At 48.9% G+C, this 13,285-nt stretch overlaps 1 protein-coding gene across 1 annotated transcript in view; it reads right to left on the bottom strand.

Annotated features, from left to right (window-relative positions):
- The window catches only part of Tmem50b (transmembrane protein 50B), a 37,669-nt gene extending 28,794 nt beyond the window's left edge, over positions 1–8,875 (bottom strand). The window contains exon 1 of the mRNA XM_028877104.2: positions 8,746–8,875. The gene's annotated coding sequence lies outside the window, so the exon portion shown is untranslated. The remainder of the gene's footprint in view (positions 1–8,745) is intronic.
- Between the last annotated feature and the right edge of the window lie 4,410 nt (positions 8,876–13,285).

The following is a 13,285-nucleotide window of genomic DNA, read 5'->3' as shown; positions in this document are numbered from 1 at the left end:
CCTCGTCTGGATTCCACAGTGCCTTCACTCACACATGCGCATGCCCATACATACACACATGATTAAAAATAAAATAAATCTCTAAAAATATTAGTAATGCTGACAACAAAATAGTTGGGTGTGGTCACTCATGTCTGTCATCCTGGCACCTGGAAGGAGGGCCACCGCAGGTTTGTGGCCAACCTGAGCTACACAGACGTTCAAGGAAAGCCTGAGCTACAAAGTAAGGCTCTCTTACTCAAAAAAGAAAAAATAACAGAAATGATAAGAAATCAAATGTGGCAAATATTAAGTGCTGACTCTATTTTCAACTTTTCTGTAGTTTTTAAAAAGATAAATTTTAATGTTTTACAAACTTTATTTTATTTTATGTGTATGGATGTTTGTCTACATGTACATCTGTGAACCGTGTGTATGCCTGGTGCCTTAGGAAGCCAGAAGAGGGCATTAGCTCCTGGGACTGGAGTTACAGAGAGTTATGAGCTACCATGTAGGTACTAGGAACCAAATCCAGGCCCTTTGGGAGAGCAGCCTGTGCTCTGAACCACTGAGCCATCTCCGGCCCCCAGCCCTTCTGTATGACTTAAACAAGCAGAAAAGCACAGCACCATGAACTGTAACACAGACGCAGATGACTACTCCACGATTCACGAGCCAATCCAGCTGTAGCTTACTCCATTCATTCAAGGGACATGCTTTCCCAGGATCCCAGCAGGACCCCAGCCCAGGCATCTTGACATCCTCTGGAACTGCCCACACTACAGGGCCACAGCTTTCTCTGTACAGGCTGAATGGAACCCTGTTGGCGCAGTACTGAGGAAACAGAGGCATCAGGACCAACTGAGGAAGGAGCAAGAGTAAAAGCATCTCTGAAAGGCTCAGAAAACAGACAATGACCATCCAAGAACTTCTTCCAGCACTAGCTACTAGAGGTAGCAGGAAGCAGGAGCCTGGCATTTCACTGACCTCGGGTCACTAGGGCACCTACATGGGCAGGTTCAAGTACCTACTCCCATCTTCCTGGACTAGCTATGTGCCAGGAACTTTTTAAGTTTTAAGCCTCCATAAGCTATAGTCTTCTGGTAAATGAACTGGGGTAATGGTGACATGTCCCTCAAAAAGTCAAGACTGGAGAGGCTGTGGACTAAACTGATGCCATTTTGAGTAAAACTTCCAGTTTGAATAAGGGTCAAACAAAATTTAAGTTCCCAAGACCTCCCTGGGTAACTGACATCCTGGTTGGCAAGTTGAAACATGAATGTGGAGCAAGCCACCCCCACAGTTGAGTAAACCAACCAATGAGAACATGGTAAGTGTACCACAAAGAAATGTTCCTAGGAAAGTCCCCATCCCTGAATCTTGATTGGTGGAAAATGTAACTGTAACTTGGCATAGATGTTTGTGATTTTTGTGCTAAAAAGCTCTGTAGCGTTCTAGCTGGGGGGCACAGCTCAGCTCCAAGTCTGTTCTCTCTCCCTGATCCATCCACCAGTAGCAGCTTGATTACAATGAACATTTCTTTTCTGCATTGACTTGTGTTTGAGTTGTGTTGATCCAAATGAACCCCAAAACAAGGTGACTCAGTGAGGAAGTGCTTGCTGCACAGCATGAGGCCTTGAGTTTGGCTCCCCAAACACCAGGTAACACCTGGGGAGAGCTGGCCTGTACTCCTTAGTGCTAGGGAGAGCAGAAGCAGACAGCAGGCAGGCATGACACTGGAGCAGTAGCTGAGAACTCACAGCTGATCCAAAAGCATGAGGCAGAGAGCTAACCGAGACTGATGTGGGCTTCTACAACTTCAAAGCCCACCACCTGTGACACACAGCCCCCAACAAGGCCACACCTCCTAATCCTTCCCAAACAGTTCCACCAACTGCAGCCACGCATTCAAATATATGCTCAAATATATGTGCCTATGGGGCCATTCTCATTCTAACCACACAAGTGAATCCTCTGAGCTCACTAACCAGACAGTCTAGCCAGTTGGCAAGCTCCAATCCAATGAGAGATCATGTCTCAAAAAATAACGATTAAGAGTAATATCCAGTGTCTACCTCCGGTCTCCATATGAACACAAACATACAACATACATACACACACACAAAGAATAATGAGAAAGGATCACGGCAGAGTACGCATGTTAGCACTCAGACCTGCCAATCAACCACAGACAGGTTTCACAAACACTCAACTGCTCCAAGGGTGTGCCACTCCTGACTAAGCACCAAGACTCTAGGGTTGAGAAAAACTATGACTGTTTCTGGGTAATCCTGCAATCTCACTAACACCACAGTAAAAGGGTGGCACACGCCTCGAATTCCAGCACTCAAGAGGTAGGGGCAGGTGGATCTCTGTGAATTCCAGGCCATCCTGGGCTACACAGTAAGACTCCGTCTCAGGAAGGACAAAAAAGGAGACAAAATCAATGAAAACTCAAAGCAGATGGACAACAAGTGACTTGGGACACTGAAGTTCCAGCCAGTAAGGAAGCTGAGAACCAATCAGAAAAGAGCAGGGGATACAGTTAGGAAACAGAGCAGATGTGACCCCGCCAGTCATCATGGGGTGGTCAACTGTGACTTCTGTACTGGGGAAAAGTCTGTGGGTTGGTGGCTTTGTTTCTGATTTCTCGTATGCCGGACAAAGGGTTATCTACACAGCAGACGGTGTGGGCACGCACTGAGAAGGACATGAGCAACTGCGTGCTGAACAGAAAGAAAGGATCAGGACACAGGGCCGGGTCTTTCCTTCTGGACAAGACAGCTCTTCTCTAGGGGACCTGATGAAATTAAGAAGGTGATGTACACAGGTATGGGGTTTTCCACTAACTGAATGGCCTCAAGCAATGAACAGTTCAAGGGTCCCAGCCACACCCTCGGAGCGGTCAGTCATCTTAGCTCCCTTTTTATTCTAAGCAGAGTCAGAGTACTGTGTGTATGAAGAACCTTTGACAATGGAAGGTATACAGAGAGGGTTTGAAAAAGAAAACAGCAGCTTGGTACAACAAACCATACAGGGAGAAGAAAAAAAATCATTCCAATGCCAGAAACCAAGAAGCGAATGCCATCCTAGGACCAGTGAGATGGCTCAGCCACCATTCCTAACACCTGAGCACCTGAGTTTGATCCCTGGGACCTGCACACGTGGAGAAAAAGGATTCATCCTAAAAACTGTCCTCCGCATGTAAGCACACATGCGTTTCTCTCTTCTCCCTCCCTGTCTCTCTCTCTCTCTCTCTCTCTCTCTCTCTCTCTCTCTCTCTCTCTCTCTCTCTCTCTCTCTCTCTCTCACACACACACACACACACACACACACACATATATATACACATATATAAATACATAAATAAAATATATAAAAAGAATACTATGCTAAGAAACACTGGGACTGGAAAACGGCCTTGGGATTTAGAAACCTCACAGTGGAAACTGTTTTAAATGCGAATTATGACCGTGGAGATGGCTCAGCAGTTTAAAGGTGCCTGCTGCCCCCATGCTTGGCAACCTGGTGATCCCTGGAACCCCTGTGGTGGAGAGAGAGTTCTCTCCCAAGTTGTCCTCTGACCTCCACACATGAATTGTGGCGTGTACACACACACATAAATACGGTTTGAAAGATGAAAATGAAATAAGAGCCAGGCATGGAAGCACACACCTCTAATTTCAGCACTCCACAGGCCTGGGTGGGAGATCGGAAGTTTGAGGACAGCCTAGGCTACATGGTATCCAAATAGAAAAACTGAGAAACAAGAGTCAAGAAAATCAGATGGGGCTGGGAGATGGCTGGGGCTAAGGGCATCTGCTATCATGCAGAGGACCGTGGGATAATTTCCAGCACCCGCATGGCCGCCCACAACCATCTGTAACTGCAATTCTGGGAGATCTGAAGGCCTCTTCTGATCTTCGCAGCCACCAGGCACATACGTGACACACATATGTAAGGGCGGGCAAAACACCAATACACAGAAAATAAAAAATAAGCTTTAACAAACTCTAAAGGAAATAAAGCACCCATCTGTAATCCTTAGCATGGAGAAGACGTCAGCAGGTGGGTTGTATCTGCAAGTTAAGTACAGCCTGAACTAACCTGGATTACAGAGCAAGATGTGGAGAAAAAAAAAACAAACCAAACAAAAAACCAGCCAGGCATTGTGGTCCTGCTTGTAATGTCAACGCTGGGGAGAACCAGGTAGAAAGACGGCTGTGGGTTTGTGGCAAGCCTAGGCTACATAACGAGTTCCTGGCTAGCCTGGGCTATGTGTAAGAGACTATTTCAACAATAGTAGTGTGGGTGAGGGGACAGATGTCAGGAAACAAAAAAAAAAAAAAAAAAAAAAAAAAAAATGAGAAAACCAGAAGTGAAAGTTCACATACAAATGACTAGAGACGGCCGAGACAGCAGGCAAACGACATTGCCAGGTTCCTGGAGAAGATGCTCCTGTACCGTTTGTATTTAAAGGTTCAGAGACTCAACCTCATGGACAACACTGACAACAAAGAGAAGCCTCTCTGTTGACGGAGGAGGAATGGCCAAAGCCTGAGGACTGCTCAACAGCAGCAGTGGAAGCACAGGATGGGGCAATAGCTTCCAAACTCTGAGGGAAAATGACTTCAACCACAATTCTACTGTTAATATCAATCGAGCATTCGGACAGAACCGAAGCACTGGACTTGCAAGGGCTCCCAAACTCTAACTTCTCATCAGAGCCCTCCCGGACTTGGTACACCACTAGAGAGGGTAAGCCACTCAAAAATAATGCAGGCTACAGGAGACCCCACACAGGAGAGCCAAGGAAGCCAGCCATGTCCTTGAAGCAGAGGGTACCAGGCCAAACGGAAGCAGCACAGTGTCCCAGGCGCTCTGGCAGCCTTCAACCTGAGCCTGCACGCCCTGGAACCTGGCCCAGATTCCCATCGCCACTTGGCAGGGCTGGCTCCATCTTGAACATATGCTGATGCTGCTGTCTCTCCTGCAAGCCCTGAGGCCCAGGCACTTGCCTCCCAGAGAGGTTTGGCTTGGATGGACCCTGGCAATTGCAGAGAGGCTCTGGGTGGAAGCTGAGGCACAAATGACCGCATCTGCTGTCCATCCAGGCCTTGGACCAGAGCCCCCAGATGCCCTGACTAAGCTCAGGTTCTCAGGGCTCTCTCCTGCATAGTGCAGCTTTGACATCCTCACCAAGAGCCCTTCCAGGAGCCAGGCAAGCCGGAGCCACTGTCCGTTCAACTCTTCCTGGACGTTACAGCGGGGATGCCGTCCTTTCCTTAAGGTCAAGTTTGAACTTAAGATTATAAAAGGTAAACAACCACTAGCCAGGAAGTTCTACATTCTCCAACAGTAAGGCTTGACCTTGTTCTGACTTTATTTAGTGGACAGTTCCCTATTGATAAAGATGAAAATATAGTTTATTACCTCTTAAGAAATTAACAAGGTATGGTTTGGATTTATATAGCCTAGTGGAGAAAATTCATTCCAAATGTTGTAATTTTTTCTTGCCCTGTGAAACATAAGCCTGTTATACCTAACATAGCAACTATGAGACATTCTTTTCTCTATGAACCACGTAAACACCTACTCCTTTAAATCTTTTTTGGGGAAAAAAAGTTTCGTAATTCTTAAATAAAACTTTGAAACAGACACATGCTCACTATTTTTGGTTTTTTTCTTATTTATTTATTTTGGGTTTTTTTTGAGACACAGTTTCTCTGTGTAGCCCTGGCTGTCCTAGAATTCTGCAGGCCAGGCTGGCCTTGAACTCAAAGATCTGCCTGTCTCTGCTTCCCGAGTGCTGAGATTAAAGGCATTTTTTTTTAATATATATTTTATTTTACAATACCATTCAGTTCTACATATCAGCCATGGATTCCCCTATTCTCCCCCCTCCCACCCCCTCCCCTTACCCGCAGCCTACCCCCCATTCCCACCTCCTCCAGGACAAGTCCTCCCCCCCCCCGCCCCCCCAGGACTGCGATCAACCTGGTAGACTCAGTCCAGCAGGTCCAGTCTCTTCCTCCCAGACTGAGCCAAGTGTCCCTGCATAAGCTCCAGGTTTCAAACAGCCAACTCATGCAATGAGCACAGGACTTGGTCCCACTGTAAAAGCATTTTTTACATCACTTAAAACGTTTTTTATGCCGGTCGGTGGTGGCGCACACCTTTAATCCCAGCACTCGGGAGGCAGAGGCAGGCGGATCTCTGTCAGTTCGAGGCCAGCCTGGTCTCCAAAGCGAGTTCCAGGAAAGGCGCAAAGCTACACAGAGAAACCCTGTCTCAAAAAAAAAAAAAAAAAAAAAGTTTTTTATTTATATGTGTGTCTCTATGTGAGAGTATGCCTTATGTGTGTGGGTACCCTCAGAGGTTAGATGAGGGTGCTGGATCCCCGGAAGCTAGAGTTATAAGCAGTTGTGAGCTACCTGACATGGGAAATGAACTCAGGTTCTCTGGACGAGCAGCAAGAGCGGCAAGGACTCTTTTTTTTTTTTTTTTTTTTTTTTTAATTAAAAAAAAATGTAACTCACAAACTTTTACTCATTTGCTTTCTATTTTACTATTTATTTATTGTGCGTGTATGAGCACAGGTGTGTTGTGTGCCCATGCAGATGTTAAAGGTCAGTGCCTCCTCTATTGCTCTCCACCTTATGCTTGAGGTGAAGGTCTCTCCGCAGACTTGGTTCACCATTTGGGCTAGAGTGACTGGCCAGCAATCCCCTGGAATCCACACAACTCTGATCCCCCACCTCCAGTGCTGGGGTCACAGCTCTGTGTGTGTGTGTCCTAAAATTCAGCTTTTATTTGCCTTGCGGTGGTGGCGCACACCTTTAATTCCAGCACTCGGGAGGCAGAGGCAGGTGAATCTCTGTGAGTTCCACGCCAGCCTGGGCTGTAGCCAAGTTCCAGGACAGCCAAGTCTGTTACACTGAGAAATCCTATCTTGAAAAACCACACACACACACACACACACACACACACACACACACACACACCTGTATACGTGTGTGTCTGTGTGGAGTGCACCTGCATGTGAGTGCTGATGCCCACAGGGGCCAGAAGCACTGGATTCCCTGGAGTGTGACAGGTGGGCTGTCAGTCTGATGTGTACTCCTTCCTGAGAGCAGGAGCAGCACTCTGAACCTCTGAGCCATCTCTCCGGCCCTCTGTGCAGCCTTTTTTTCTCTTAAAAATTAAGTCCACATGTATCAGTGTGGACACCTGTCTTCATCATGTTACCAAAAGCATCATGCTGTGATGGCCTCCTCAGGAGGACAACTGGAGGCATGAAGAGTGGAGAGTGAAGGAATGAGAATTTTGAGGATTTCACTTTTTATTGACATTTCCTTGGGGGGGGGGCGTTGAGGGAGGTTTTGAGACAGGGTTTCTCTGTGCAGCTTTGGGGCCACTCCTGAAACTCGCTCTGTAGACCAGGCTGTCCTCGAACTCACGAAGATCCACTTGCCTCTGCCTCCTGAGTGTTGGAGGCCTGCGCCACCGCCAGCCACCCAGCTTTATTTAACATTTCTGTATTGTCTGAATGCTTTACTTGGTATCCTTCTGTAACGTTTAAATTGTGTTTTTTACACAACATTTTAGCTTTATTATATTAAAAGGCAAATAAGGATTATACGAGATTAATTCTTTACCTCTGGACCCCAGAAGGGAATTTAGAAAACAAAACCAAAACACGGCAGTGACGGCTACTAGCTGATACAGGAAGAAAGGGGAGGTCAAAGGGGCGTGTCTCCTGAAGAGGAAAAACTACATCCTCACCCCGTTCCAATTAAACCTGCTTTTCTTGCAGCATCGCTATGCAAATCAACCTCTGGGTTTCAATCTAGGATCGGAAAGTCCTTCCAACACCATGCTCGGTGAAAGTGCTAAGTCGCTTGGCTCTGCTCTTTGGAAAGACAAACGGATTGAAGATGACGAGAAAGGCAGACAGGCTTAGGAAGAGGCGCCTCTGGAATTACCTGGAAACGGGACTCGTGGTCCAAGTGGGGGGAAAGAGTTTGCGAGCGAGGGAAAAGGAGACTTGTTTGCGAGTGAGCATATCCACCCCGGGGAGAGGTCCGCGTTCCCACGGCCCTCCTCCCATCACAGCAGCATCGTGGAAGCGGGCCCTCGCCTCCGCCGCCTGGGCTGGAAAGGTCAAGCCTCTATCTACCTTTCAGGCTGAAGTGGCGAACTCGGAAAACCAACTCACGGGCCAAAAACCCAGAATGGCCTAGCCCACACCGGCCACTGCGACGGCGACCACGGTCGGCGCTACTTCTCTGAAAAGGCCGCTCAGGAGGAATGCCCAAAGACGTCCCTCTCATCGCTGCGCTTGCAGAGGGGACGGGGAAGTCAAGGCGACGCGGACAGCTCCTGGCGATGGCTCCCCGAGCAGACGGGAGGGTCGCTCGTCCCCAGACCCTCCCGGGGCCTCGGCGGCGGCGGCGGCGGCGCCCCGCAGGTCGTTCCTCCCCTACCGGTCGCCCTGGGACGCTCCAGGGATCGAGATAGAAACCTCCCAGCCTGCGGATGAGACACGCGGCGGAGCGGCCTGCCCCGGCCGTGTCAGAGCCACGGGCGGCCGAGGGGACGCGGGCTCAGGCCGGCACCCCACCCCTCACCCCACCCCCGGGCGCCCGCGCGCTGCTCCGCACCGACTCGGGCGGCGCCACGGCACCCCAGGCCGGGCCGGGCCGGCGCCCCACGCTCGATCGGAGGGCGGATGGCGGAAGCCCGAGACCCACCAGCCTCACTCACCCGGCTACCTGCGACGTCCACACCGAACCCAGGCGGGCGCAGGGACGTCGAGGGCGCGCGTCGGCCGGGGCGGCTGCGGCCCGCTCGACCTCAGCCCGGGGAGCCGGCGGCGGGCGCGAGGCCAAGGCACCGGGGAGGGGCGGAGCGAGGCGCCGTGCGCACCGCAGGGACCAATGGGCTTGCAGCAAGTGGCCTGCGTGGGCGGGCCATAACGCTGATGGGCGGGGCAGGGGCCTCAGAGGCGGGGCGGGGCGAGACCGGTGCTCACCGCGGCGACCAACCAGGATGCGGCCGGTGAGGCAGGGGTGGGGTTTGGTTCTTGAGGGCGGGGCTGGCGTGGTACCCTGCGGTTGTCCAGGAGCTGAAGTCTGGACCTCGCTGGTTGTGGTTTACGGTAGTGTAAACCCAAGAGCCTCAACACCGACGAGAATACCTGCGTGGGGGACTCGAAGCCTACTACGCAAGATCCCTTTGCACACCGGCGGGTGAGCATTGTTCACCAGCTGCCAAGAGCTGAGCATGTGCTCCAAGACACTCAGAAACCGAGACCTAAAACGAAGAAGTTACACGTCCAGGGATCCCGGTCAGTACTGGTTATCCACGGTACCCGCAAAATAACGCTAGACTGCTATTTCAGCCTGATGGTTCTTTTTCCATCCATCCAACCAGATTTTTGGCTTTTTCAGGAGCAAATCTCTACTGATCTCTCTTTTAAAGATACTGCCTCTGGATTTTCAGCATAACTTCAAAGGCCACATTTCCTACAGGATTTAAATACAGTTGAGGAAAGATGCCAAGTCCAAGTTATTACTAAATTGAATGCAAACACGCTTTTCCTAGGTAGAATAAAGCAAAAGATTTTTGTGTCACGTAACTCACAAATGTAATCCTGGATCGTGTTCTGTAGTTCTTGTATATAATCTGGGACTTAGGTGTTTAATAAACACTCGTTGCATAAATTCCTTTATGAAGTATGGGACTATGCACGCACCCTAACAAGCAGGAGGGAGGACACAGAAGGGAACAACTCTGTAAGCACCTGTCCCAGAGCTAAGGGATGTAACTCAGTTGGTATAGTATTAGCCTTGAATACACAAGGCTCTGGATTGTATCCCCAGCATCACATGAAGCAGGTGTAATCCCTACATTCCAAAATGTCCCAGTTTTGCTTTGAGAATGATAGGACATACCCATGGTCCCAAGCAGAAGGCTTCCTATTTCCAGCCAGACTAGATTACATAGCAAATCCAAGACCAGCCTGAAGTGAGAGCCTGTCTCAAAAATAACTGAGGATCTAGGATGTAGTGCAGTGTCTGTCCCGCAAGTGCAACTTCGTTTCACTCCCCATCAGTTAAAAAAAAAAAAAGGACTGGAGAGATGGCTCAGGCGTCAAAAAGCGCCGGCTGCTCTTCCAGAGGTCCCTGGCTTGTTTCCCAGCATCCACATGGAGGCTCACAGCTATCTGTAACTCTAGGTCCAGGAGATCTGCTTCCCCCTTCTGGCTTCTCTGGGCACCAAATATGCAAATGTGCACATACATACATGTGGGCAAAACACTCATACACATACATTTAAATATTATAAAAAAGATCAAGCCTCCATATGTGCTCTACTTGGATTGAAACTCCACTGCCATGTATGTATTCATATACTTTGGGTTTTGTTTTTATTGTTTTGTTTTTGAGACAGAGTTTCTTTGTGTAACAGCCCTGGCTGTCCTCGAACTCGATCTGTAGCTCAGGCTGGTCTTGAACTCACAGAGATCTGCCTGCCTCTGCCTCCTGAGTGCTGGGGTTAAGGGCCTGTACCCCCACACCAGGCTTATAGGCTTTGTTAAATTCTCCTTGCCTAAGCACCTGCAGAGGCTCCCTAGACTGGGGAGATCTTGTAACTTGAGGGTCCTTTTCTCCCTCGGACCAGGACTAAAAACCCACTTCACCAAAAATAGCAAATAGACTGAAAGAAGCCGGCCAAGAGAGAAGAGCAATTCAGGACGTGGGGACTGTTCATGAGGGACTCCATAAGTTCTGATTTGTCCCTAACTGCCAGGATTTCCGTGAACTACTTCTAACAGTGCAGGTCATACCCACCATCTAAGAGTGCAAAGCAAACACCGCATCACCAGAACTAAAAGACCGAAATGAGCTATGTAAACATGGACGTGTGAACGTCCTCAAACGCTCTCTCCTCCGGTAAGTTTACTGTGTTGAGTAACACAAAGGCCTCAAGCTGCTGTTACATTGCACCCGCAGAAAGCTGTCTTGAGAGGAATGGCAGACTCCTTGTGAATGTCTGCTCTCTTCTGAAATAAGGTCTGTGCTTTATCAATCATTTGGTAAAAAATACTGAAGCCAAGGGCTAGTCTAAATAAGCTCTAAAGCTTTTAGTTTTCTGTTCTTAGTTGACTTGAACTAATTTTGGAAGCCACATGGCTGACCAATACAGTATTAGTCATCCACAGCTTTACTTTAGAAGCACCTCTGGCATGTGGGTCACGGTGGCAATTGCTGAAGTTACTCTTCAGAGGTCTGATGGCCACTTTTGTTGACAATGCCTCCCCTTCAGTTAGGCCTGCATAAGTGCCTGAGGGGTGACAGTTTGATGGCAGTGTCCTGGGGCTTTACCCTCTGATCACACGAATGCTACCATTTCCTTACCCTGTTTCATAAAGAGTCACATGGGCAGACATGTCCGTCGGGGGTTGACTTCATTGTTTCAGTTGATGTGGGCAAACTCAGCCTGAAAGAGGGAGACACCATTTCCTGGTTTGGAGTCCTGGACTGTATAAGAGAAAGTGCACTGAGCAAGGAGTATGCATGCATTCATTTCTCTCCGCTCTTGCTATAGGAAAGGTCCAAGCCCACCTCTGGGTTTGAAAACTCACCAGAACCCACCAATCCCTGAGCCTGAAAATCCACTCCCCTGGCCTCAAAATCCCTCCAATCCTTGGGCTTGCCTTGAAATCCCACCAATCCCCACCCTGGAAAACTCTGCCCCCCAAGAAGCCTTGTATCAAACCTGCCTCCTGCTCAGTTCCCCGATGCTTCTCCCCCAAGCAGAAGCAGCCATTCTGTGTCCTTACCGATAAATCTCTTGTATGAGGTCTGTTGTGCAGTGTGACTTTGATATTCCTTGGCTCCCGACGGCCAGGGGACCTTTCCTCTCAGAGCTGCAACACTTCCACTTAGCAGTAGATATGACGTGACGAGTCACTCTAAGTTCCTGCAGCCTTGACTTCCCGATGGACTGTGACCTGAAATCCTAAGTGAAGGAAACCCTCTCTCCCCCAAGTTGCTCTTTGTCAGGGTGTTTTATGTCAGCAACAGAAAGACAACCAGGACACAACCAATGCCTGAGAGATAATTTGCTTCTGGAAGAAGCGGAAACTTTTCCTTCTGTGGTGGAGGGTCTAAACACACACACACACACACACTCACACACACACACTCACACACACACACTCACACACACACACACACACACACTCAGAGGGAAGGAGGGAGGGGAGAGAAAGAGTTTCAGAAGTGATATGTCATGACTTGGCTATTCTACTGGTCAGGTAGATCAAGTCCGATACAACGTTCGAGGGTATTGCTCAAAAACATGAACATCCTCAGGGCGGTGGTGGCGTAGAAGACTTTAATCCCAGCACAGGGGGAGGCAGAGGCAGGCGGATCTCTGTGAGTTCGAGGCCAGCCTGGTCTACAGAGTGAGATCCAGGACAGGCTCCAAAGCTACACAGAGAAATCCTGTCTCGAAAAACAAAACAACAAAAACCCATGAATATCAGAAGATGGGGACCACTGAGGATCATCTCGAAGGCTGGCTACTACCTTACTTACTTAGTAATATTTTATTCTAAATTAAAAGGGACCTCGGATTTCTTCTGTGTTTTCACTGAGCACCGCAAATGCAAACTGCAATAGCTGTGCAATAAATACAGGTAACTCGGACACCAGCGGCTAGGCAGACGGCTCAGTCGGCAAAGTGCTCACTGCACAGACACGAGGTCCCGGGTTCCATCCCCAGCACCCACGTAGAAAGCAGGCACAACAGTGTACGCCTCGCACCGCATGTGGGGAGACACGAGAACCTTTGGGGCTCACTGCCAGTCAGACAAGCCAATCATCAAGCTCCAGGTTCAGGGAAATACCCTGCCTCAAAAAAGAAAAAAAAAAAGGTAAGAGTGATTGAAGAACACACTTGACATTGACCTCTGACCTCCACAGGCACCAACACACATGGACACGTACACACGCGTACATGAACACACACAAACACACATTTTAAGACGCCTTTCTGGGTACCACTCATAGTGACATTCCCAAGAAAATGAAGCACACTTTTCGTACCAACTTCACAGTGGTTTGTGTGGTCAAAGTGTTAGCATAATTAATAGCAAGCAAATAACACACTGCCTTTATGTGTAATATAATTCCACGGTAGGCTTGGAGAATGAGCAGGCTTTTCATTCACGTGACTCTTTAGTGGGACATTTGCAAGTCAGGTGAAGCAAGGGAGAATTCCTGGTTGTGCTTAA

This window comes from Peromyscus leucopus, chromosome 12 (assembly GCF_004664715.2).
Source record: "Peromyscus leucopus breed LL Stock chromosome 12, UCI_PerLeu_2.1, whole genome shotgun sequence".
Lineage (NCBI taxonomy): Eukaryota > Metazoa > Chordata > Mammalia > Rodentia > Cricetidae > Peromyscus > Peromyscus leucopus.
Note: the sequence above shows the minus strand (reverse complement) of the source record. Positions and strands in the feature narration are given on the sequence as shown.